Source organism: Terrapene carolina, unplaced genomic scaffold, assembly GCF_002925995.2.
Source record: "Terrapene carolina triunguis isolate 2854851 unplaced genomic scaffold, T_m_triunguis-2.0 Scaffold31, whole genome shotgun sequence".
Classification (NCBI taxonomy): Eukaryota; Metazoa; Chordata; order Testudines; family Emydidae; genus Terrapene; species Terrapene triunguis.
The window spans coordinates 4,242,186-4,269,548 of NW_020664382.1; positions in this window are offsets into that span (position 1 = coordinate 4,242,186).

Here is a 27,363-nt window from a genome sequence, read left to right on the forward strand (position 1 = left end):
CACTCCCACTCCCACTCCCACTCCCACTCCCACTCCCACTCCCACTCAGCTCCTTGCACCTCTTGCTCCCAGCTCCTCGTACCACAAACTGAAGTGAGCTCCTTTTAAAACCCAGGTGCCCTGATTAGCCTGCCTTCATTGATTCTAGCAGCTTCTTCTTAATTGGCTCCAGGTGTCCTAATTAGCCTGCCTGCCTTAACTGGTTCTAGCAGGTTCCTGATTACTCTAGTGCAGCCCCTGCTCTGGTCACTCAGGGAACAGAAAACTACTCATCCAGTGACCAGTATATTTGCCCTCTACCAGACTCCTGTACCCCACTGGTCAGGGTCTGTCACAATACGTATCGATGTTCATTATCCAGTGCTGTAGCAATCATGGATTAAAGTATAAGTAAGGAACCAGAAGAGCAGCAACACCCAAATCAAAAGTAAGATATGGCATTAAGCCACAACACTCCAGGAAGTCTGCAGCCTCATGTGTCCACACTCCTGAATGTGTCATCAACATAAGACATATTAGAAAGAAACTGTACAGACAGGAAAAACAAGACTTCCTAGAGGCAGCAGCAAATACATTTGTTTCGTTAGGTCTAATTTGTGATGATTCATCTCACGCATATTGCATGTTATTCAATGCCAAGTTGCAGCAGATGAAAGTTGGCATTAGTTCATTATCATTTGGCTAACGCTGCATTTCCAGTGTAAAGCTGGTTGGGAATTTTTGACCAATCTCATTTTTGTCAGAAAATGTCATTTTGTCTCAATCAAAACTTATCACAAAACAGGGGCATGTTTGACAAATTTCCTTACTCAAAAAAAGGCCACAAAAAAGATTTAAAATTGTCAAAATATAATTTCAAAACAAAAAAATCTGGTTTTCAGTTTCAAAATGACATTGTTTAGAAATGTCAGCTAATTAGAGTGAGAAAATGAAAAAAGATCAAAAGAAAAAATGAAATGTTTCAATTGACCCAAACCAAACAAGTTCTTGGTTTGTCGGTTTGCAAATATTTTTGAGATTTCAAATTTACATCTTGATTTGAGAAAGGAAAAAATTTTGAACTCTTGCAAAAATTCCCAGGATTGGAAAACAATTTCCCACCCAGCTCTGCTCCAATGGCAGAGTACCTGCAGGGATTTCTACTTCATCTTAGATTTCAATGCACTTGACATTTTGAGGTAAAACTAAATGATCTACTTTGATCATGATCAAGTTATGCCACCCTTGCCCCAGCACTGCCATCACCCAAAGCCCAACTACAGCCCCTTGAAAAAGCTGCCTCTTTATGAGGTAAACCTCCTGCCTTTTGCTTCACTGGCTTTTTCTGCTCTGACTGCTACTGCTGACCATCTTCATTTTCTTTTTGCAGTTGGTATGAAAGAGATATTTATCTGGGTCTAACAAACAGGGAATGTGGGCCTGCAAAATATATTTATAAGACACTTAGGGTATGTCTACACTGCAGTCAGAAGGTGAAATTGCAGCTCATGATACCTGAACAAGATCAAAGAGAGCTTGAGTAATAATTTCAGTGAAGCTGAGGCAGCATGGGCTGGCTGCTCAAGTATGTCTCCAGGGTCCTAGGTGAGCAAGGCTAGCTCGTGCTACCTGGATCAAAGCTAGTGCGTGTATGTCTACACGTGCAGCAATCACACCTCCTGATTGCAGTGCACACATATCCTTAGAGAGTGAATTAGTATCTGGACAAAGAAAGGCAAGTAGCGTAGGTCTAAGTTTACATGAGCCTGGTCCCTGATCAGAAAATCAGAGCTACACAATAAAAAATACATTATTAAAAATGCAAAAAATTATTCTGTCCATCCCTCCCTGACTAACTGATGATACCAAGACAGTGATTTTGTGTGCAAGAGGTTATTTTAAAAGCTACAATATATGCAGTAGCTTTACTCCTGGGGAAAGGCATGCAAAGCTCAGTGAAACAATTTCTCTTTGGGTGTAATTTGCCTATTTGCAGAGGGCAAGCACCAGTCAAATCCCACTTGCAGTCTAGTTACGTGCCAGCCCTCTGCACAAGGATGAATTTTACCCTTTATGAACACACAACCACAGCCGGCAATGTGGTGGCCCCTTTGACTATATGGAGTTCAGTTGGTTCAGCCAGAGTTCCAGAGAACCTACTATATAATTTACACCAGAGGATCTTTTGCAATCAACCTGAAATGAACCCATTAAACTTAACCTCTGGAAATTCACATTACTCCAGGCAGAACAAGGCATTTCACTTCCAAGTCTGGCAAGAAGTTTGCAGTCTCAAAAACAATTCACAAGGCACCTTGCTTTCTCTGGTTTTGGGTTCACTCTCTAAGGCAGTGATTGTTTGCATGGCCTTCACTTGCACTGTGAACAAAACATCTCACACAGCTCTAGCCAAGAAGAGACCAGCTGACTGTTAGTGAGAGGAGGTTAAGAAAATGCGCCCTCCCCCCTCCAAGCAAGTAAGGACTGCAGGGCTATTGCACTCGCTGCCAGCGATTTCTGAAGCCAAAAAACAAAGTATTAAATTAATCAAGATCATCAAGTATGATACTATATATATGCAGATTAAGAGTGAATCATTAAGCCTTCAGAGGGTGCCTGGACACATCTACAGGCTCTCTGTTTCCTTGTACCACACCCTTTCATAATATTCCCTTGGAGGGGGGAAGAAACCATTTGCTCCTCTGTCCTTAGGTGCTACATTCATTCCTCTGCTTCCTCCCAGCATATTGAGTAATCAAAGCACCGTGCTGCTTCCTTTACTCTCCTTCTCTCATGTTAGGAATAGGCCTACTATGAAGGGTTTTGGCAGCTGAATCTCAAAGATTAATATATATATATATAGGCTGTCAATGACAGGTAACGCAAATGATTAATGCAAAACAAATTAACTAGATTTAAAAAATAGTTGTGATTAATCACAGTTTTAATCACACTGTTAAACAATAATAGAATACCAATTTAAATTTATTATAAAAATATTTTTGGATGTTTTTCTACAGTTTCAAATATGTTTGTTTCAATTACAACACAGAATACGAAGTGTACAGTGCTCACTTTATATTATTATTTTTATTACAAATATTTGCACTGTAAAAAGATAAACAAAAGAAATAGTATTTTTCAATTCACCTCATACAAGTACTCCAGTGTAATCTCTATTGTGAAAGTGCAACTTACAAATGTAGAATTTTTTTTTTACATAACTGCACTCAAAAACAAACCACTGTAAAACTTTAGAGCCTTCAAGTCCACTCTGTCCTATTTCTTGTTCAGCCAATCGCTAAGACAAACAAATTTGTTTACAATTACAGGAGATAATGCTGCCTACTTCTTAATTACAACGTCACCTGAAAGTAAGAACAGGAGTTTGCACAAAGTGAGCACTGTACACTTTGTATTCTGTATTGTAATTGAAATCAGTATATTTGAAAATGTAGAAAAAAATCCAAAAATATTTACAATAAATTAAAATTGGTATTCTATTATTGTTGAATAGTGCAATTAAAATTGCGATTAATTGTGACTATTCTTTAATCTCGTGATTAATTGCTATTTTTAAAAATTGTTTGATAGCCCATATATAGGTGTAGATATAGACACACAGCAAACCCTTTAAGAAGCTTCAGTACAATTTGCATTTTCTCACAGTGCTACAAAAAACATAGCAGCTTGTGGAGATTCCAGAGGAGCATCTACAAAATATCTGGTAAATAATATTTATTTTCAAAATTGATGTGTGAGCCAAACACAATATGGGGTATTTATCAGCTTGGACCCATTACAATCTTTTAGATAAATATTCTGGTTTTTAAAAAACCTAAACTGTGTATCTAATCCTGTTGTGTCACTTCTCATTTCCTTCAAAGAGAGGGGGAGAAAGCTAAATTAAGTCTGAATCTCTTTTGAATTTACTGCCCCTTCATCATTAAGAGGCCTTGTTGTGCCAAGATATCACTGCATATATTGTTTCTGAGATCACTCACTTGCCTCAGACCCCTGCAATGCCTAAATACAAGGTGGTGCACAATAATGGTAGTATCACTTTACATTGATATAGTGCTTCTCCTCTCAAAGGACCCTAAAGCGCTTTGCACACTGAGCTACTAACTATGGACTAGATTGTACCCTTTAGGGACCAGCTCACACTGTGCGGTAAGTGCTAGTAAGTGAGGGGAGGGAAGGAGCCCACTTGTGCCACCCCACGTTAGGGTTGCCAGGAGTCCAGTTTTCAACTGGAAAGTACAGTCAAAAAGGGAACTGGCAGTGTCCAGTCAGATCTACTGACTGGACACTAAAAGTCCACTTACCACAGACAGGAGGTTGGGGGGGGGGGGGGGGGGAGGCCATTGCCCCGCCCCGAAGCGGTGGCTCCCGTGGCGCCGCAGCATGCACCGGCTTGGGCCACGGGCGGCCCCTTTGAGGAGCATGGTTTGCAGGGCTGCAGCGGAGGACAGAGTGCGGGGGCCCATGGTGAGTGGGGTAAGTGACTCCCAGTGGGCATGGAACGTTCTCCGGGAGGGAAGGAATGCGAGTTGCCCCACCAGCCAGAGCTTCCCCTGGCCACGCTCTCAGGCAGCTCCAGGATGGGGAGGGCTCGAGTGGGTGGGAAGGGGGCTGCTGGGTAGGTAGCGAAGAGGGAAGTGGGAGGGGGGACTGCCGGGCAGGAGGGCCGCATCTTAGCTCACCAGCAGGGCTGCCTGGCTGCTCCTGTGTGGCCACAGCACTCCTCTGACCTGCACTGCTAGGTGACCTGCTGGAGCTGGGGCTTCTCACGCTGGAGTCGAGGGGACAGAGCAGAGAGTGATGAGGGAGGGGAGAGGGGAGAGGAGTGGTGGGGGGCAGGGCCTTGAGGGAAGAGGTGGGGCAGGGACGGGGCCTTGGGAGAAGAGACGGACAGGGGCAGGGGGGTCCAGTTTTCAGACATTAGAAAGTTGGCCAACCTATTCCACATGCTTCCAGTTAATTTGCCATTTCTAAAGTGTAGCCCACTGAGGCGAAAAACCACAGGAAGCGCACAGCAGCACTGCACTGCAGTTCCAAAACACAAACCGAAGAATGCTCAGAGCCTTATTCTCATGTACACTAAGGTCTCTTCACATCTCTCTGGCAGCACAAAGGGAGTTTACGTAAGAACCAGGCCCTCATTCTAACTGAGACTGCGGGGAAAGGGTGGGGAAGAATTTATGTTTGCACAGGATGGTTAAGTGAGCTGCAGTGCTCACTTAGTCAAGGTTAATGCATCCTTATTCTGATGAAGAAGTATCTTGGCACCTTTAATTACCACAGGCTAAGTGGTCAAGACCTTATTACACTATTCCCCTAAAAATCTATCAATTCAAACCCCCACACATTCTTCTTGCCATCCTCAGTATTCAGGGATCTTCTTTTCAGCAGCACCTCTGCAGACATTCAGGCTGAGCAGCTTGCTCTTGATTCTGCTGTGTTGGTGACTGAAACTGTCCCATCCTCCCTCAGTTCTCCTGCCAATTTCTCCCACTCCTCCTCCTCTGCTCAGCCATTCCCTCAACTTCCTCTCTCTCTCTCTCACTGGACAAGGTGGAGGTGCGGAGCACAGATAGTGAGCTGGATGGCTGGCAGGGGAAGAAGGGATGGAATCTCTACTATTGGTCATGCCTACCCTGAAAGACAGCCAAAAAATAGCACAACCCAGGGGAGAGGCTTAGGAACTGGACCTGAGGCCAGAAAGCTCCAGCCAAACTCAAGTGTTCAACAGGTGTATTCCTCCAGCAACATGATAACCCATCATTCTTAATTGTCAATGCCAGTGATGTGCTGTGGGCCCACAGGTTCCTCTTGTTAAAATGTCCTGCATTCTTCTTCCCTAATCTGCTGAGCAGCAAAAAGAGTGAGAAGATGACAAAGAAACCAGCTGACCTGGAAGAAGAATGCTACATTTTTTCCAAGTGTGCAGCAAGAACTAGTAGAGCTTGATGCACATAGTAGATTGAGCTAGTGTACCTGCTCCTGACCTCTGTAGGTAAAATGCCTGCGGCCACTGTCACTATGCCTCCTCTCCATGCCCTCGTTTAGTTTAATTGTGGCCCTAGGAACATTAATTCAGACCTTGACTTTGACTTCATTTATCCCAGCTGCTGCATTGGGGGGGTGGGGGGGGGAAGCAGCAATTCACTGAAAACACATGCTGCCTCTGCACTAACTAGATAAATCAGCTACACAAATAAAAGATTGTTATGTACTGTTTTGATTCTCTGGTAATGTTTTAGTGTTTTCACTCTTAATATACTGATATTTAAATCCCAAGTATGTCATAATATTTTTTATTATGGGAAACATCCCACTGGTATTTGTTATGAACACAGTAGTTAGTTACTGCTAATTTAGCATTAAAAATTAGGGAGAAATCAGCATTCAGTTTATTAGAGTGGAACATATAGAACATTCCAGATTTTTCTTCAATTTACATTTCTTCAATCTACTTTATAGCTTTTATTTTATATATATATATGAGGGAGAGAGAGAGAGAGAACTGTTCCACCTAGGTGCTGGACTCAACTTGTTCCAGCCCTCTACTTCTCAGATCACATAGGCTCTACACAGGACCGGCTCCAGGGTTTTTGCTGCCCCAAGCGGTGGGGAAAAAAAAAAAAAAAGAAGCCGCGATCGCAACTGCAATCGGCGGCACTCCGGCGGCGGCTCCACCGCGCCGCTTTCTTCTTCGGCCGGAATTCGGCGGCAGGTGCTTCCCTCCAAGAGGGACCCGCTGCCGAATTGCCACCGAACAGCCCGACGTGCCGCCCCTTCCCCTTGGCCGCCCCAAGCACCTGCTTGCTGGGCTGGTGCCTGGAGCCGGCCCTGGCTCTACAATAAATATCTCTGGATATATTCTATCTTAGCAATAGAACAAAGAAAAAAACGTTATCGCTTATATATGCTTGCTTGCTTTCCTTTGTTTTAATGCAATGTCCCGAGCTGATCTTACAATATATTAGATAACACTGATTTTTTTTTTGGTGGAAACATTTAATCAGTGTTTACAGTTCTAAGGAAATAAAAGAATGTACTGAGCACTATAACCTTGAAATCTCACCTGAAAAATATTGGTGCATTTCAGAAGTTGAATTAAATGGAGACAGAAAAGTATTATGTTGAATGTAATGTCTTCTATACCTGTTAATTCACAATTTCGTTTAGGATTGATTAATAGGGTTTCAGAAGCGGACAGATTTGGAATTTAGTTAAGCTTTAGGTTTTTTTCCTTAAACTGAATTTAGTATAATGTGTTTATGAATGCATATACAGTACATACGCCAATGTGTGATGAAGTTTATCTACGATACATAATGACAATTAAAAAGATAGCAATGATATTTTGACGATACAGCCACCTTCAAGCGTGAGTAAGGAAAATGCAGAGGTTTCAAAGGAACACAAGGAGAACTAAAGGTTAAAATAAAAACAAAAGGTACGATTATGTACTCAGACCATAGTTATATACACTCCCATCATCCCCCCTCTCCCTTGAGACTTGAGATGTCTCCCTTGGAAACATGCAAGCACAATGGCTCAATTAACTTGGTTTCAGATAGTCCTTCCTACAGCCAGTCCAGAAAAGAGAGGAGTGCACTACTCCAAGCACTTGTTTTATGGTGCCAGTAGAGTCTCAGGGTGCTAGGGTCTTGACCACACCTCAAGACGCCAGTCAACAAAGACTTAGGTCAAATGACCATTCCTGGCATCTTAGTTAGATCACCAGCATAGTACTCAGAATACTAAGTCACCATTCTACCTGCTTCCTGTGCAATGCAAATTAACTGTCGGGCAACAGGTAAGCAGAGAAGAGTCTCCCAAACTCTCTTCTTCCTAGCGCAAGACAAGGCAGAACTTACCCTGTATCATTTTCCTTTACAGATGATTTCAAAAGGGGATCTTCATGTTTGAAGCACTGTTCCTTATTTGACTATTTTAAGTTATCTGTTTTTCTATTTGCAGCCAAAATGCTGATGCAAGACTTGCTATTGACTTCAGTGGGTTTGGATGAGGCCCTCACATCACTCTCGTGCATACTCTGTGATAGATCAGAGGGTATAAAGCAACAGAAGAGAATATAAAACCTTAGTCTTTGACTGCGTTTGTGATTTCTGTAGCTATTTGTTCCCACCGTGAACAGATCACAAGCCCTCAAGGACATATACAAAACTTGAACATGTCTACAAATGGATAGGTCATCGTCATAAGTATAACTTCTTGATGGGATTTACACCCAGCCACTAAAGTCACGATCTCATATTCATGAAGTGTAAGAGAGGCTGTAGCAATGCACAGGAATCTGTTCTAGAGTTGGTTTCCTATTAATAAGGAACAAGATTGGGTGTTGAGAGTGCCAGAGCCCTAGACACCAACTGATGCCAAGTAGGAACTGGTTGTGGAGCCACTGGAAGACTCCAAAACACTGGAGATTGTTGCTGAACCCAGGTGAATTATTTGTACTGTGTCCATTTCAAGAACACGTTTTGTTAGAGTATTTGTTATTGATCATGGATATCATACCTAAAACTGGCTTTACTGTGGCTCTGCCCTGTGCATGGCACATGAAAGTCTGTTGATTAATCTCAAATGTTTCCCCCGCAGCATTGAGCGTTATAATTGTACATAGCAGCAAAAGTGTGCCAACATCTATATGCTATTGGTGTGGATTAGGTGTCTTAAACATTTTTATAAAGTAATTCAGGGGGAATTTTCTCCCTCAAAGTTTTATTCTTGAGGGTTTAAGAGTGTATTTGTTATAAGAAGACAGGAGAATAAAACAATCGTACATAACTAGAAATAAGAGAGAGAATCATCCCCAGCCAAGGTTACCATGGCAGACATTCAATACGAATATGCAGAGTTCCCACAGTTTCCAGCGCATCATTCTATTATGTCTCACAAGTAGCTGCTCTTATAAAGTTTCCTGTGTCCCATGCCCAAGGATGTGTCTCACACTGTGATGAAAGACCTTTGGCATCGCTGTGACTGGCCCAGGTCAGCTGACTTGGGCTCACGAGGCTGGGGGGTTATAAAATTGCAGTGTAGACATTTGGGCTCAGACTGGAACCAGGCTCTGAGACCACATGACGGGGGAGGGACTCAGATCTCAGGCTTCAGCCTGAGCCTGAACATCTACACCACTGTTTTTAATCCCACTGCCCACACCTCACAAGCCTGAATCAGCTGAGACTCTGTGCCACAGGTTTTTTATAGCTGTTGACATAACCTAAGAATCTGAATGGAACTTACTACCTCATTCCTGTCTCATCACTTTCCCCCTGACCATCTGTGTGAGGTCTTAGCAGGGAGCTAGCTCCCTTCTTGTTGGGCACACCTGACAGAGTATGCAGACCAGTTCCCTACCCAAAGAAGCTCACAATGCAAATCGCAAGAGTGAAGCAGCACATCACTCTCCATTTTCATTACAACACGCTCCATTATTTTTCACATGGATATGTTAAGCTGTGAACTTGATTACCTACTCCACTTATTTGTCCACTGAGGCCTTTATTTACTAGCATCCTCCTTCATGTAGTGGCTGAAAAACTGGCTTCAGCTAAAACTGAGTTTAATAAGACTGCTGCTATACAATGAATGTAAGTTAGCAGAGTAATTGTACTGGCTATTGTAAATTAACCCCCAGCATGATACCAGCATGACACATTTAGTTCTGAAAGTCACAAATCAGAAGTTTTAAGTAAGCTACTGAAGTTCTCCAGTACTTTTATTGATAAAGATGTGTTAAGTCTGTATGTAACAAAAACACTTTATTAGTTTTTTGCAAGAATAATAAGATGTTATTTGGGAGGGGTTGTGCCAACAATAAAACTTAAGGGTGAAAAGTAAAAGTAGCTATAATGTATCTTGGTTCTATTCCAGTTGATGGCTAATCTCCCATTGACTTCAGTGGATCCAGGATTTCACCCTTGTTCTTCAAACACACTTGAGTTCAAAGAACAATCCTCTACCTGCAACTACAGAAAGGAAACAACAGATATTAGAACCTTCACTGAAGAATATTTAATTTTTAACTTAATATTTTAACTTTAATAGTCACCTTCATCCTCTTTCATATTTAACTTGTCCTTATGGCTACTTTTACTTATTAACAATGTCCTGGCTACTTTTTAACTGCTCTTGATGAGCATAATCCTGACAATGCATGTCAAGGCAAGTTGTTAAATAATCAGTGTGAACTTTTAGCTCAGTTAGTTTTACTAACCCCTCAGTCCAAGTGGTTAAAAATCTAGAGAATAACTGAGGGTCTAGCCAATCTGTAATATAGTCATAGGGACAAAGCCCACTCACCTGAACAGTCCCATTAAAGCCAATGGGAGTACTCGCATGAGTCAAGCAACTAGAAATCTGCCCATTCTTATGGTGGCTGATGCAGTGGCCATGGAGGTCACTGGAAGACTCCCATTGATTGCAATGGTTGCTGGATCAGGCCCTTAGTTTACAGTGTGTTAGGATTATGCTTGGGAGGTAGGAAAAAAGAAAGCGATTGTTGTATTAAATTGTGATGTGCTTTTTTATTTAATTCATCACATTTCAAACTGTGCATCTTGTAATCTTTTGCAAAAGGAAAGACCTAAAAATCATAACAGAGCCCTGGAAACATCTTTCAAGTATTGCAGTAAACAAAGTGTAAATGTAATTATTGCTCCAAGAAAAAGAATAAATGTCAGTATATTGATCAGATTTTTTTCAGCTGCAACATGAAGATCAAGGATCAGAAAATTCAAGCCAAACATCTGAGCTAACTAATGAATTTTTAACAAAAATGCCATTTTTTCACTGTACAGCTGCCACAGCAAAGCAGATGCTAGAAATTCTCACTCCAGAATTCTCTGCTTTCAGTCCAAAATAAAAACTGTGTGGCGTTCCAAGTTAAACTCACAAAAGAGAGAGAAATATGCTTGTGTTTTTGCTGTAATATGAATTTTCCATTGAAGATGTGGTTGAATTAGCAGTTCATTTTTTAAACTATTACTTTAACTTACTCTTTGTGGTCAGTGTTTTCTTCTATAAAAACCATGCCCCAGTCCTAGTTCTTTTGAGATACCTCACAATAAAACACATACAAGGGCAGAGAACTGTCTAATTATATGTCTGTAATATGCCTAGCACACTTTTGGGTGCAGTAAAACAAATAACAGAAAATGTGGTGGAATGTGCTGCTGACTGGAGGTGGGTATGGCCATCTTGTTTCTGGACATGTGCAGCAATACACAGGTGTTGGGAGTAATTCCTTAGTTAAAGTTGAGTCTAGACACCCATTATAAGCCCTATATTTTCAAGCCCCCCTTCATTACTTCAGGTAAAAGTTTATTTGTTTCCACATGGGGACACTAAAGCACAAAGAGGTTTTTTTATCCCCCTGAACATTTGGAATGTACTTGATTAAAGGTGTTTTTGTTGGGTTTTTTTGCTGCTTCATCATAAACTGCCTGTGTTTTAATTTCTTCTCTAGCATTATGCTTTTGGTGGGGCCTCATATTCCCATCACTGGTAGGTTTTCAGAACCTCGGATGTTATAGTCTGATATGACTACTTAGGGCAGTTTTAAATCAAGGGGCATTTTTTTCCAAGGAAAGAAGTATTTTTGACTCTTGATCCTTATGGACAGAAGCCACATCGAACAGGAAGGCATCAAGGAAGACAGACTAGGTTCACTGGCCTGGGAAGTGTCTCACCTGTTTGCTAGGATTGTCTACAATTCTGGAGAAAAAGAGATGAAATCCTAAGAGGCTGATGGGGAGAAAGTGGAAAATGGAGAGAGAGGAACCTGGAGGGGAGTGAGAGAAGGTGGAGACCAGAGCGGGGAGCATGGGGTGTGGAATGTAAAGGGTGGGCTGGAAAGAAGCACCTATGTTTGTTGTGGCCGAAGATGTCAGTTAGGCTCACTGAGTGGCTGACCTGCCCAGTAAGGCCCTTTGTGTTGAAAGGAGGAGGGGCTCTGGGGAGCGAAGAACCATTTCCCTCTCCTCATCATGATACTCCTGGCCTAAGGCAGGAAATGTTGGACAACAAAGCACTTCTACACCACCTATCCTGCTATATCCTGATGCTCTCTGGCATCCATGCAGCAGGACTCTGCCCTTCTCATGCCCCCTGCCAGGGCCCTGGTAACATGAATGTTTCACTGATATTAAAAAAAAAAAAAAAAAGGAAGTTTCCAGACAAAAAAACCCACCTTAGATAATGCAAGAGTTAAGGTTGAGAGCAGGTGTCAGAAAGCCTTTCAAGAACATGACCACACATTCTGGAATGCTTTACAAAGTCCATTATACAGAGTCTGACGTCACTGGTGGGATGAACATCTTTGTAATGGGTGGATAAAGTTGTCTCGGATTTTGGTTTCCTTGCTCAGGGCACCACCACTGGGGTAAAGGTAGGGTTGTTTGGATGCCTTTAACAGGGCATTTTCATACTTTCAGAGGTTTGGGATCCTTTTAACTTTGATTCTGAGTTTAATGGGTTTCCAATGCTCTTTGGTAATTGCAACATTCCTACAATTTTTTCTTCTTTTCCTCAAAGTTACTGATATGTACTCTCAGCAAGTGTGCGTGTGTGTACAACAGCTCTTTCCTAATTCTCTACTTATACCATGCCAAAACTCATTTTTCCGAGCACAGCAGCTGACAGAATTTCATAATAACTTACTACAGATTTAGACTGCATTTTTCCTCCAGAAGGATTCCAAAGTGTTTCACCCCCCACTAAAATAACACCATGTGCAGGATGAAACAAACTGACTTTTTAATCTCATAGTGCAACACTACACAACAGGTTAATCCAAGAAGTGAAGAATATCATTATCCAGTTGAAACAATGCCTTTCAGGACAGGCACCTATCTGTTCGGCATTGACCTATACCTGTCCAATGCTACATATATTTGTGGCACTGTTGAAATATTGTGCCATATGCCTTTCAAAATTCTCAATCCTTTCTCCACACTAGTAGATTTTAATTCTTACTCCCATTGCATCTTAATCCGTAGCTGACTTAATTCCCCCCAATTTACTTTTCTGAAACTGAATGTCCTTGTGCTGCTGCATTCTATGACTCCCATTCCTTACTATGTTGAATTCAAATAGTTTGAGGTCATTGGTTCCAAGCTCACCTATTAGCTTCTATCAATGCCTCCCTGACAGGAGGAAGAAGATCTAGGATGGCTTCTCCTCTGGCTGAAGTCTCTAATTTCTGGACAACAAGTTGTCTCTACTCTATGCAATTTAGAAATCTTTCTGATTATGCCTGTTTATCTGTATTTCCTACCCAGCAGCTCTCTGGATGGTTAAAATCCCCCATGAGTCCTGTTCCTGTCTTTGTGGTCTACAGCTTATGTTCACAGTCCTCTTGCCTTTGCTTTTCATTTGTTGTTTACTTACCCAAAAAAGCTGAGCTTGGACAAGATTCAGTAACAATTTACCTTAATGTAAATTCAGGTTATGACTCACCTGATTTTAATGGAGTTACTCTAGATTTTTACTTGCTTAACAGAGCAAAATCTGGCCTCCCGACTTCTGAGTTGCCATATGGCAATGGAGAGAAATATGATGAATATTTATATTGTCTGATCACAATAAGCCCAATTGTGCAAGCTTTCTTCATATGGGGACTTATTGGGTGAGTAAGTGCTCTCGAAAATGAGTAATGGCTGCACAACTGAGCTATATGTCTTGTTCAATTGACTAAGATCTCAATTCAGCAAAATACTTGAGCATGAACTTGATCGTCAACATGTGCTTAAGTCCTTCCCTGTTCAGCAAAGCTTTTAAACACATGCTTAACTCTCAGTGAGGTCAATATCATTTAACCATATACTCCAATGCTTTGGTGAACAGAGATGGACATAAACACGCACTTTGCTGAATCAGGGTTTAACAGTCTGAATTTTTTTTTTACAGAGGAATGTGTGAGATAGTTTAGAGAACTCTATGAGCATCCATGATATACTTCTCCTAGTTCTAGTTAAGAAAAATAAAAGATTTCAACAGAAGGTGGTTGATATTTGAGACCTAACTTTGTTGTAAAGATGTGAAAGCAGTGACCTTGACTGTGGTGCCCATTCCAAAAACCTCCAGGCCACTGACTGTGCAACTCTTTGTAATCTAAGGCTGAATAATGTATTGCTTCAAAAGAGAGACTATGAAGTAGATCCTATTGTGCTTTTAACATGCGGCTCCAATAAGCTCCAGAATTACTTTTTCAAAGTTTAAGAAAACTAGAGGGGTCAGCATCACAGAATGTTCCTAACCTGTCTATTCCCAGGGCTGTTTAAGAAATAGAAGGCTTCTCCTTTGGACTAAATCACACTTCCTCCACCCCACTGCTGCATGCACACCCACAACTGCTGTGGAATTTCTCTCTTTCTGGCTTTGATCCTGCAAGATACTGAGAGCTTTTGATGGGCACTGCTGAGTCCTGTCAGGACCAACTGAAGTCAACCTGGCAGAACTGAGCTCTTTGTTTCTAGCTAAGGCCTAATTCAAGAAAACATAGGGATGTGAACTTAAACCTCTGAACTTTAAGTGCATGCTCAAGTCCCATTGAAGTCAAAGCAACATAGTAAGTACATGTTTAATGTTAAGCATGTGCTTATGGGGTTTCCTGAATTGGGGACTGTGATGGGACGGTCCCTTCAGCCAGGTCATTCAGTGTTCCTCCTTCTGGGGTATATCAAAGTCTTTCCTTCAGCTGTCCTAGGCAGTCTTCCCATTCACCACCTCAGGTGCCACTCCTTCAGTGGCTGGTAGGGGAACCTGGGCCCATCCTCTACTCCAGGTTCCAGTCCAGGCAAGGATTTCCCTACAACCCCCAGGGGGGGAGGTGTACACCCCCCCTGAATTTTTCCAACAACCCCCCCGCAGTTTTGTGAACTAGTTACATGCAGTGTTGCCAATTTAGTGATTGTTTGGCCATTTGAATTGAAATTGAAACATTAATACACACTTTAAAAGCATATAAAGTGTATGATAAAATACGTGTATCTGAAAAAGTATAATAGATTTGAAAAGTATGAAACAGACTAGCTTCCTTATACAACTGTTGTTTTTTAGGACAATGTCAGTGCATTCATTTCAGTGATGGTGGCCAACCTAATAATTTCAAATGATGATTTGTAAGCAAAGTCTAAATGAGCTCTCCCTGACAGCTAGTGATGAGCTGGGGCTGTGGGGAAAGGCTTCAGGACCAGATTGTATTTACATTCACACCTAATCTACCTAGGTACCCATCAAACAGAGCTGTGTTGCCCAAGTGATAGATTTTGGCTGGGGTTGGGTTACAAATCACTTGAATGCAGGGGTGGGGCGGGGGGGGGGAATTAAATGTTTTTGTTCTTATTGTATGAGTAAAGGGCAGTAGAACTGTACTTAGCCTGTGCTGATGGAGGGCATCAAGAGAGAGGGTGGGGACATGTGCTTTGCTTGATGGTCTGCCTGAGTCACAAGTACTATTTGACCGGCCCTTCTCCACTGTTTAAAGACAGAGCTGATTAGGTTCCATGTTAGTCTCTTGTTTTGTTAAGTGACCACTACAGCTGAAATCACTGATAATCAGGTCTAAGTGCTTAGATCTGCTGTGGGACAGTGTTTCTGTGGAAGAGACGGCACTAGCTGCACTAGCAGCAAGGTTGTCCCACTGACAGCTCAGCTGAAATCACTGAGAGCTGGGTGGAACCTCAAGAGACCAACTCACAGAGGTCACAGTGGCAGGTGGCAGCAGAAGGTGATGGCGCAGGGCCATTGGCAACAGAGCGATGGAGTGAACGGTGGCACAATGAACAACAGTGGCCAGAGCGGACAGTGAGCAGCTGGAGGAATGAGCAAGGTGCCTTCTTGCCCCCCACCTGGGAGGTGAACTCACGTGAAAGCACCTCTGAACTCTGAGTCTCCACTGACCAAAGACAACACCGATGAGTGTTAATGAGGCTGTTAAGAATGCTGGAGACACAACACAGTTCATGCGAACAAACATGGCTGTGGCATCATACTTTCTATTTAAACAAGAGATACCACACACTACAAACTGGAGGCCAATGTTAAGGGCATTGTCACTTGTTCATCCTGAAGTTGAACACTGGTTCCAAACGAGACCAGAAAATGCTCATTATCTTTCTGCAAGAAACTCAACTGACTGGCTAGAAGCATGTGGTGCAACAGTGAAAGACTCAACAATTGAAAAAGTGAAGAACTCTCTCACCACATTCAAAAAATTTGCATACATGGCTGATGAATGCACCGATGCAAATGGACATTAAGTATTAAATCATTGTGTACGTTATCTTGATGTCAGTGGTAGGCCAGTAGGTGCGTTTCTAGATGTTCAAGTTATAGAAGACACATCGGCTGCATCTGTGACAACCCACATCTTAGAAGAGTTAAATGCTTGTCAATTGGATCCCAAAGAGATGGTTGCTTGTGCATTTGATGGAGTTGCAAACTTCTCTGGAAGACATGGTGGAGTACAAGCTTTGCTCAGAGAAAAGTGTAACCCTAATCTCTCCTATACACACTGCAGAGGCCATCTACTCCAACTAGCACTAGTACGAGCTGCAGACTCTTCAAAAGACATAAAAATCTATGCAGTTAATGTCTTCATTATGTTCTTTTTTCAGCAAGAATCCAAAAAGACTGAATATCTTGGAAAATATAGAAGATACACTGGGACTGAAATTCAAATTAGTCCAACCTGGGAAAACCCTCTGGCTTTCTCATGAGCGATCCTTGGCTGTTGTCTTAAAATTACTCCAGCCGTTATTACTGGCTTTGGAAAGTATCTATCAAGATGGGATGGATCTAAGTAGTGAGGCTGGTGGATTACTTTTGCTACTACGTTCAGAGAAGACTATTGCCATTCTCTCTCTTGTAAGTCTACTGTTGAAACCACTTGGTTCATTAAACAATGCCATCCAGGCATCTGCTACAACAGTAGTAGATCTTTGTCCAGCAATAGAAGCTACATTTGGATCAATCAGAGAGCTATCCATTGAAAAAGTACTGGAAGAAGCAAAGACTTCAGTCCAGAAGTTGACTAATGAAGGCATTTATATTGAATCCTTAAGTGAGGACAAGAAGTGTTTGTTAAGACATCTGAAAAAGTACACAGACTTGATTCTTAAAAATCTACAACAGCGACTTCTAGATTCTACTCAACCTCTATGTAACTTTTACAGATCCCTGTCCTATAAAACACCTACAAGTTGCATGGAGTGAGGCACTACCAGCAATGGGGCTGCCATGTGCTCAGGACAGAATAGAGAATTTGAACACAGAGTAGAATATCATACAATGAATGAATGAAGATTTGACTTCAACTTCTTTTTTATCATCACTAATGGCTCGACCCGATCTTTGTGCTATGTTTCCTGGGATGAAAGAAGTAGGAATTCATCTCTTGCTACTCCCAGTCACAACAGCTACAGTTGAGTGTTCTTTTTCATCATTGAATAGAATTTTGTGTTCTGAAAGAAGTCGCCTTCTGCCTGATCATGTGAATGAACTAATGAGAATATCAACTGAAGGAATGGAAGTACCGGACACACGAGAAGCCACCAAAGATGAACGCATTGCATTCAAGAAATTCATTAACAGAGTTGTGCAAAATTATAACAAGAAACCAAGAAGGATGTAGATGTCATGCTTCATAGAAGGCTTGAGTAGCCAACTTTACTTTGTGTAATGATTTTAAAACATGAGTTAAATCTAATAAAAATGAAACATTTTTCAGTTTTTACTATGGTGCCATACAGCTCACCTTCACCCTCACAGTCTCACCCCTCATCGGCCCTGACCCCTTCCCCCCATAAATTTGAACACACACCCTGATTTCAATTCCTGGGGAAAATACTGAGTCCAGGGACCCTCAACCCAGCCATTCTGGGCTTTACTCTCCCAGCCCTCACTTCTCTTTCCCTGGACTGCTTTTTACCTGATTCCCCCCATCTCTGGGTGTCCTAGCTCCAAACCCTCCTCCCACTTCCCAGGGAGTGACTGCTCTATCTCAGCAGCAGTCCCTGTATGTTGCCAGCTTCCTACTTTATAGGCCCCACCTATTCTTGCACAGCTGAATCTGCTTGCAATCAATTCCCTGCACCCTGGTTCTCCCTCCAGGTGCAGCCTGTGGAGTTAATAGGCCTACCTGGCCACCTTAGACTAGTCCTGTGTGGGGTGAACACCCCATCACAGGGTGAACACCCCATCACAGGGCCTAAATTCAGAATTGCAGCAGTACGGCATACAGTGCATTCCATGGATAGAAAAGTTGGTTTACTTAAGAATAAATACCAATCTGATTCTGTGAACATCCCTGAAACTGAATCAAATCTGATTTCTTTTAATTTTTTTAAACCTTTGGGAAAGTTCAGTAAAAACTACTCCTCTCTCCCCCTTACACACTCCCTCTGTGGCCTTCCCCTTCCCAGACCTGGCCTGAGTGCCCCCTTCTTCCCTCTATCTCACCATCAATCAACATGACCACATTTGCCAGCCAGTGCACTAGCAACTACTAGTGGACTTTCGAATGAATTCACACCATCACTGCTCTGAATAGCCCCTCTCTCAGGTCCTTTGCCACCACAACCATTGCTGTAGGAGAACAGTATGTTTTATTGCTTCTTAGCTATTGAGGTTTCAGTCTGCTTGCCTTGGCTACACACATATCCTGAGAACAAGCTCCCAGTGTAGTTCCCTTGCTGATCTGATTCCTGTGCTTGAAACTGCTGAATGTTGGTTACTATTTAGGCTCAGTCTTCATTATGAGAATAACTGGCAGCTGACCAAACTATAACAATAAATGAGTCTAATGGGTGAACAGCAGTGAACTTGCAAACTATAAGGGATAGTATGTTCACCACTTTGGCAAACAGTACCCTATAAATTATCTATAATGTTATTTTAAAATCTGAATAGTAAACTGTAAATTCTTGCATTTTGCCCAAGTCTAAAATACAGTCAACTGACCCAGGACTATGCCATTGGGAACAGTACAACTCTAAAGTAACACAGAAAAATCTAGTCAATGTTTTAAATTAGAGGTTCACCAATGAGGCTGTGTTCAGGTCCAGATGAGGTTGTAGTTCAGAGAACAAGTTGGAGGATAAACCAGAGCTAACCTTTCAGGTCAGATTCAATAATGGTGCCAAATGTTAGGAGGGCTGGGAAACAAGAAAGATGACCAAAAGAGGGGATGTCAGGAAACAAGTGACTGTAGAAGAAGAGTGCTGTACAAGTTTGAATTATAGGAACATTCTACAGGAGAGTGGCAAACCAAAACTAAGTACAGTAACTCCTCACTTAGCGTCCTCCCGCTTAACGTTGTTTTGAAGTTACGTCGCTGCTCCATTAGGGAACATACTCGTTTAAAGTTGTGCAATGCTCCCTTATAACGTCGTTTGGCTGACTTTACAAGGAAGCATTGCACAAGTTCCTCTTCTTCGCCTTCTCCCCTTCCCCCCTCCCTCCCAGCGCTTCCCCCGCTGCCAAACAGTTGTTTGGCGGCGCTTAGGACTTTCTGGGAGGGAGCGAGCGAGCGGGGAAGCTGCCTCCCCCCCGCCCCGGCAGGCAGGGCCACCCGGAACGAAGGGGCTTTAGGGGCTGCAGGGCCCTGGGCTAAGGGGGCCCCGGGGCTCTGGCCTGAAGCTCTAAAGCCCCTTTTGGAATGTGGCCCCGCGAGCACGGGCGGAGGACTCAGGAGGAGCAGGGGCAGCTGCACAGCCAGCGGCCGGAAAGAAGCAGCGCTTTCCCCTTCAAAGCCGGCCAGAGAGAAGCGGCTGCCCCTGCTCCTCCTGAAGGGGAAAGCACCGCTTCTCTCTGGCCCCTGGCTGTGCGGCTGCCCCTGCTCCTCCTGAGTCCTCCGGCCCGTGCTCGCAGGGCCGCATTCCGAAAGGGGCTTTAGAGCTTCAGGCCAGGGCCCCAGGGAATTAGCCCAGGGCCCTGCAGCCTCTAAAGCCCCTGTGTTCCGGGTGACCCTGCCTGCCAGGGGGGCAGCTCCCAGAATCATGGCTCCCAGAATCGCGGCCATAGGGGCGGTGCCGTGCTGCACAGAGCCACCTGCACACCCCCTGCACCAAACAGGAGCTGCCCCAGGTAAGTGCTCTGCACCTCCTGCCTGCCCCAGCCCTGAGCCTGCTCCCGCACCCCCACCCTGAGCACCCTAACTCCCTCCCAGACCCCGCACCCACCCTGAGTGCCCTCCCGCACCCTAACTCCCTCCCAGACCCTGCACCCCCAGCCCTGAGCCCCAGGGGTAAGCCAGGGGCACCTCCCCACCACAGTACAGTACACTACTGTACAGTATATAATGCCTTTTGTCTGCCCCAAAAAAATGTCCTTGGAACTTAACCCCCTGCATTTACATTAAGTCTTATGGGAAAACTGGATTCATTTAACATCGTTTCACTTAAAGTCGCATTTTTCAGGAACATAACTACAACATTAAGTGAGGAGTTACTGTACTCTGTTAATGATCGTAAGAGAAAGCAGAATACTATTGCTTTAGGATAGCCGCTGGTGTATTCAGGAATAAGACCAGTGGAAAAAGGTTACAAAACTTTTGTCTGATTCCAGAGTTATATTCACTTTCATAAATGTGTTAGATAATAATAATAATTTACTATATAATGCACTTTATACACTTCAAGTAATTCATCCTCCCAATACCTACATTAGGTATTTAAGTACGTATTATCCACATTTAACAGATGGGCAACAGACACATATTGAAACAGAGTGGGCCAAATTCACTCCTGATGTAACTCCCCTGACTTCATGTGACCTTCCTTATCTCACAGTAAGTCTGAGACAGAGTTTGGAATAAAATTGAGGAATTCCTTGCTCTTGGTCCTGTGCTAAGACTACCGGACAAGTCGCCCTCTCTCTTTAAGGAGAATAAGATGGCTGGCTGGGACACCTTTTACAGAATTTGGATCAAGCAGACAACTATCATTTTGAATCTAATGAACTTTCATTTCTATATATTTTTCTGTGTATTCCAATCTTTTAAAAGAACTTACAGCGTTCAGTTTTACAGCTTAGTGGTGACAATAATAACTAAGGTGCTGAAATGAGCTTGTTGACATCTAGAAATGATTTTGATAACTTCTTTCAGAGGCTCTGGGGAAAAGTTAATGTTTAATTTTCTTTTATGACGGCTTTTTCTTATGACTCAGCTTATCCTTCTGATTAGTTTATTCACCAAGCATGTACAGCTACATTGAGAATGTCACTTACTTTCAAATCATGATTCTTAATCAGATTACTTCAAATTGCCCTTGGTGTCTGACTGGGAGTTAATTTTCTCTATCATAAGTGAAGTATATTATTTTCTTTTACAGTGAGTACAGAAAACACATTGAACTGTTTCTGTAGATGTATGTGTCATTTGTAAGTTTTGCAATGCACTTATTAATTTGTATGGACTCAATAAGCTGTTTCATTTGTGTGCATTTTAACTAGGATGAAACTATGGGATTCATTCGATTTTTATATTTTTAAATATTAAACTAGGTAATTGATATTTACATATAAGGCATCAAGATGGAGATGAAGAGTTCTTCATAAATAATTCCAGCCAAAACAACTGAAAAGCAAGAGGCACAAAGTTATCTCAGATTTAGAGACACTTTACTATCAATTGTGCCCAATTATCTACAGGATTGCCATTCCTATGCAATTTAAACAAAGAAATGGGAACTACTTCTTTCTTTGTGAAATAAACATTGCATTTGCAGCTCTTGTATATGGGACGAGTCTCTTCCAACATTAACGTTCATTAAATCTTTATTCTTCATTCAGTTGTCACCCTTACAATATCAATGGTTAATGTAACTAGTAAATGCCATTGCTACATAGCCTTAAAAACTGCAATACTAAGCCAGTAACAGGCTACTGCCTAGACTATGATTCTGAAAGCTAATTACTAACAATGCTTCATTTTTTGGTAAAATGAATTATTTTATTAATCACAGTAGCACTAAAGATATCAACCAAGAATGGGGGTCCCATTGTACTTAGCACTCTATGTAAACATTAGAGTTGATTGGGAATTTTCCATTTTAATGATTTTTTTGACAGAAAATGTAGTTTTGATCTTGCTGAAATTTTTCAATTTCCTGATGGAAATCCAAGCAAAATATTTTCATTTCAGGTCCATTTGACCCGAATTGAAGTATTTTGGTTTGTTGAACTGTTGTTCTCTATAGTGCGGCATTGTTTCAATGGGAGTTGTAGTTCCAGGTGCTTCATGCCACTATTCTCCTATGGGATGGACTCCCTGGCTGGACTACATTTCCTATGGCACGCAACATGATCTCCTCTCTGATTGACCCATGGGAGTCATATGGCTACAGTGCATCATGGCAGATTTAGTTTAACCAGAGAACCCAGCCCATAGGAGATAAGGGGGCAAGAGGCACCCAGAACTATAATTCTTATGAAGCAGTGCAGCACTATAGGGAAATACAGTTTACTGTTGACCTTCCTCAAAACTAAATCTTACAATTCTGTTCCACAGAGCGAAATGTTTGGCTTTGACATTTCTAAATGGATTTTTTCTTAGAACTTTTCATTCCTTGAAATATTCCTTGAAATATTTTGACTTTCAGCCCAATTTGTGATGAAAAAATGTCAACATATTGGAATTTCTCACAGGATGGATTTTTTTTTGCTCAGCTCCAACAGACGTGGTAAAAGAAAATCTATGCTCTGTAGAGCTTACAATCTAAACAGGCAAGACAAAGAATGCGAGAGCACATTATTATCCCTATTTTACAGATGGGGCATAAGATTAAGTGATTTGTCCATGTTCTTACAAAAGGTAGGTGTTTGAGTCAGGGACAGAACCCAGATTTCCTGATTCCTAGTCCATACTTTAACCACAAGTTCTGCTCATTAATCTTCTAATTTGGTACACAAACCAAGAGACCAGGCTATAATATGTATAGTGTGATAGTGGATGTAAGTACAAATAAAGATATTATGAGATATAATTCTACTCTACATTTTCTAGTGGTAGAATCCCCAGCTTCTTTTTCTTCCCAGAATTCTCAGCTATTTGTTGTGGGACTCCAGGACTAAAGAAGCAGGAGTCTAATCCTGACCACTTCATAAGGGATGATGTGAGATAAGCTTAGCTGGCAACAATGCTATGGTAATGCAGGCACAAATTCTAGACACAGAATGTAATAACGGGATGGGAACTTGCAAGAACATGGGTTTATATTAACATTCTTAATTAATGTTTCAGTGAAGTTTTCAAGGAGCTTGTCTCCTGACATGCCTGTACAAACTCTTTTGCTGTCCAAATGTTCTCTTTCCAAGAGTAAGTGCTGCTTGTCATGAGGACAAGTACCACCTGATGAAATTCCCTACAGCAATCACCAATTTTCCCATTGAACTACAGGTTCCAACTCCCTCCTGCCCCACACTTCCCATTGAGATAAAGTTGAATTTCCGTTTGGTGGGGAAAACCCCCTTGCATTGGCAGAAAGTGATATTCTTTTACAGTTTTCAGGAAACTTCAAAATTCACCAGTTTCATTCATTCTCCAAAACTTGTCACCAATACTGTATATGGATATGGTGTGTAGCTGCAGAGGTCGTCCTCCATCATCAAAGTAGGCTGGGGGTGGGGAGCAGAACAGACTGTAGCAGGCTACAGCAGGTTCCTACCATTGTACTACATAATATTCTAATAATAGATCGTAAACTTTTGGGGGCAAGCTCTTTTTTTGTTCTGTGTTTGTACACCACCTACTATAATGAGGTCTTGATCCATGACTGGAGATACCACAATACAAATAATACATAAAATTGTTGAATACAGGCTCTTGACCACCACAGGTACCAGTTCTTTCCTCTCTTCATAGAATCATAGAGATTAGAGATATAAAAGACCTGGCAGGTCAATTATTCCATCTTCCACTGACAATCCAGGATTGAATTTTCTACTGTTTTGTCTTTTAAAAAAATACACACATATATATATATTGAAGTGCTGGCACTTTCTGCCCTTACCTTGGGAATCTATTTCACATTATAATAGACCTCATTCCTGAAAATAATAATAGAATTCTTGAAGAACCTTGGCCCCCATGCTTGGCTTCGGCTTGTGAAATTCTTCATCAGGGTCATCAGTGAAGGTAGGCTACCGAAAATATGGTGCACCGCAAAAGTCATTGGCCTTCTAAAGCCTGGAAGGGACCCAAGTCAAGCATCACGCTATCGTCCCATGTCATTATTGTCGGTGTGCTTCAAGGCACTGGAGTGCTTGGTCCTACAGCATATATTACTGACGTGGAGAGAATTTTGAGCCCTGACCAAGCCAGCTTTCACCCAAGGCCATAGCACGTGCGACCAAGTATTCGTGCTGACCACACTTGTTGAGAATGGCTCCCAGAGAAACTTGAAAACAGGTGCTGTTTTCATCGATCTAACAGCGGCCTATGATAAGATATGGCACAACTGTTCCTCTGCAATAGGCAGTTCAGAGTCCATATGGGGGAGAAAACGAGTGCTTGGATACAACAGAGCAATGGGTTGCCCCAGGGCTCTGTGCTTTCTCCAACCCTGTTCAACCTTTACATCAATGACCTGCCAACAACGAAGTCAGGAAAATTCACTTATGCAGACGACATCTGTTGTGGTACCCAGGCCTGGACGTTTCATGAGCTTGATGCCACTTTAAACCGGGACATGATAAAGTTAGCTGACTACTGTAAGACTTGCATCTCCAGCCAAGCATCATAAAAACAGTCTCCAGTTCGTTCCATCTTCACGCCAGCACAACCCGAGAACTGAATGTTTATCTGAATGGTCAGAAGGTGAAGCATGAAGAAGAACCGGTCTATCTAGGCATGACCTTAGACTGCACACTGAGTTACCATGCCCACCTGAAGAAGACAGCAGCTAAAGTTAAGACGCGCAACAATCTTCTTAGCAAACTAGCAGGTTCGTCATGGAGTGCTCGTGTTCGTATTCGGTGGCAGCGTACTGCGCACCAGTATGGAGTCGATCGTCACACACCAAACTGGTGGATACACAGTTACATGCCACCATACGCATCATTTCCAGCACCCTGCGTCCTACTCCACTCCCATGGTTTCCAGTTCTGAGCAATATTGCTCCTCCTCATATCAGACAAGAGGTTGCCACTGGCAAGTTACTGGAGAAAGTAAATGCCAACTCAAGTCTGCCACTGCACAATGATCTTTTTAAACCACCAGCTGCACATATTTGCTGTCACGTTACCTATTATGGTCTCATCCGCCACCCCAGGATGTTAGGGCTGAAACACTCTGGTGAGAGGAATAGATATCAGTTATAATCCCCAACCAGTCCCTCGTCGCCGACCCCACAATTTGCCCGCCTGGTTTTGACCTGCCCCGTGGCCAATGGTCCCTGTTGAACAGGTTCCGGACCGGGCAAGGTCTCTGTGCAGCCAACCAGTATCACTGGGGCCTACGTGACAGCCCTTTGTGCAGCTCCAGCGCAACACAGACAATGACGCACATTGTCAATGAATGCCTGCTGACTAGGCTCAGCGGTGGCCTAGAAGAACTGCATCACGCCACTGAAGATGCCATCGCTTGGCTAGACAACTATGCACACGCTAAATAAAATAAAATAAATAGACCTCATTGACAGAATGCTTTTCTTGATATGCAATCTAAACTCCATTACTTCTATCCCTCTCAAATTATCTTTCTCCTTTCTTGCTGTTTATATCTTTCAAATATCTGTAGATAGCTATATCCTCTCTTCTTCATCATTGCTTAACCTAGCCATAGAGATTTTGCTTTTTTAATCTTTTCTCACAAATTCATCTTTCTCTAACCATTTTTGTTGCTCTTCTCTGAATGGGTCTATGTCGGTTGGTGAGGTTCCCAGAATTGAACACAGTATTCTAGATGTAATCTCACTGTCTGATCCTTGTAACGTATAATAGCATCTGAACCTTCCTCACATCAGGCTCGCTGCATTTATGCCATCTTCTGGTTGCTTAGTGAATGGTATTTATTCCACAGTACATATGGCTGTTGTATCCTTTGGGAAATACATAGGTCTCTTTAATGAATTTTACAATTGCTTACAATCATTTTTCCCTTGAAGCATTATAAAATTCTGAACTATTTCTGTTTTTTCTGAATAATTTTTTCTCTGTCCAATATCTTTACACTATACAAAGAAATTGCCATTTTCCCTTATGTGACAATGTTATGTATTGCTCATCAGTAGGCTGCTCCTACTCTAAAGAAACAATTACTGAATCTAATCCAAAATCCTGCTTTGGCAGTAGGGCTAGATTAATTGATGTAGTAGGTTGAATGCTAGTTTGGCACAGCTGAATGCTAGTTTGAAAGATTGCCTCTTTTTTGCTGTAAAGTGCATGAGTTAGTAGTATTTGCTATGGACTGCCTTTTCACTACTTACTCTCCTTTTATTTTTGTATCCATTATGGGTCTGATGCCATTGACTTCAATGAGAGCAGTAGCAAGCCTTCTACCTGCTATTTTAGAAACAATTATATCTGAAGGGTGCTGCATTTATTATTTCCTTTGGGGATAAAGGAATGTTCTCATCAGCTTCTTTTCTTACTATTTTCATTACTCTCCTGCCAACATTTTTGTTATCATCCAATCACAGATGAACATGGATTAAAAGAAAAAAATTGATTTCTAATAGCCTTAAATTCTTCGCTGTATAGAATTCTACAAAAGTAACTCCTGTCTGAGGCCCATATTCAGTAAGACTTCAAGTGAGGAGCTAGCAAGTCAGTGGGGAGCTAGCAAAGAGGGGAACAGCAAACAGGGGAGTTTGAGAGGGAGAGAAGGAGATCTCCCTGCTGAATGAACAAGGTGTGAGTACTAATCTTGGGGGTGAGTGAGCTAGTATTGCTGACTGGTTTTTGATTGTTTGTGGTTTTCTCTCTCTTTCGGGCACAGGCACAGATTCCGTGGTACTCCAGGGCTGCAGCACCCATGGAAAAAAATTAATGGGTGCTCAACACCCACCAGCTACAGCTTTTTGGCAGCACCCCGATCAGCTAATCAGGGGCACTGCCAAACAGCTGATCAGGGATGCAGCCAAACAGCTGATAAGCGATGCCACCAAATACCTGTTTGGTGGCTCAGGGAGGAACTTGGGGGAGGGCAGAAACCAGCGACTGGTGTGCAAGTGGGGGCCTCAGGGAGGGGGCAGAGTGGGAGCGGGAAGAGGCAGAGTGAGGGTAGGAAGAGGCGGAGTGAGGGTAGGCCTTGGGGAAAGGGTGGGGTGAGAGCGGGGCCTTGGGGGAGGGGCAGAGCAGGGGTGGAGCCTTGGGAAGAGAGTGGGGCCATGGGAGCTGGACCTC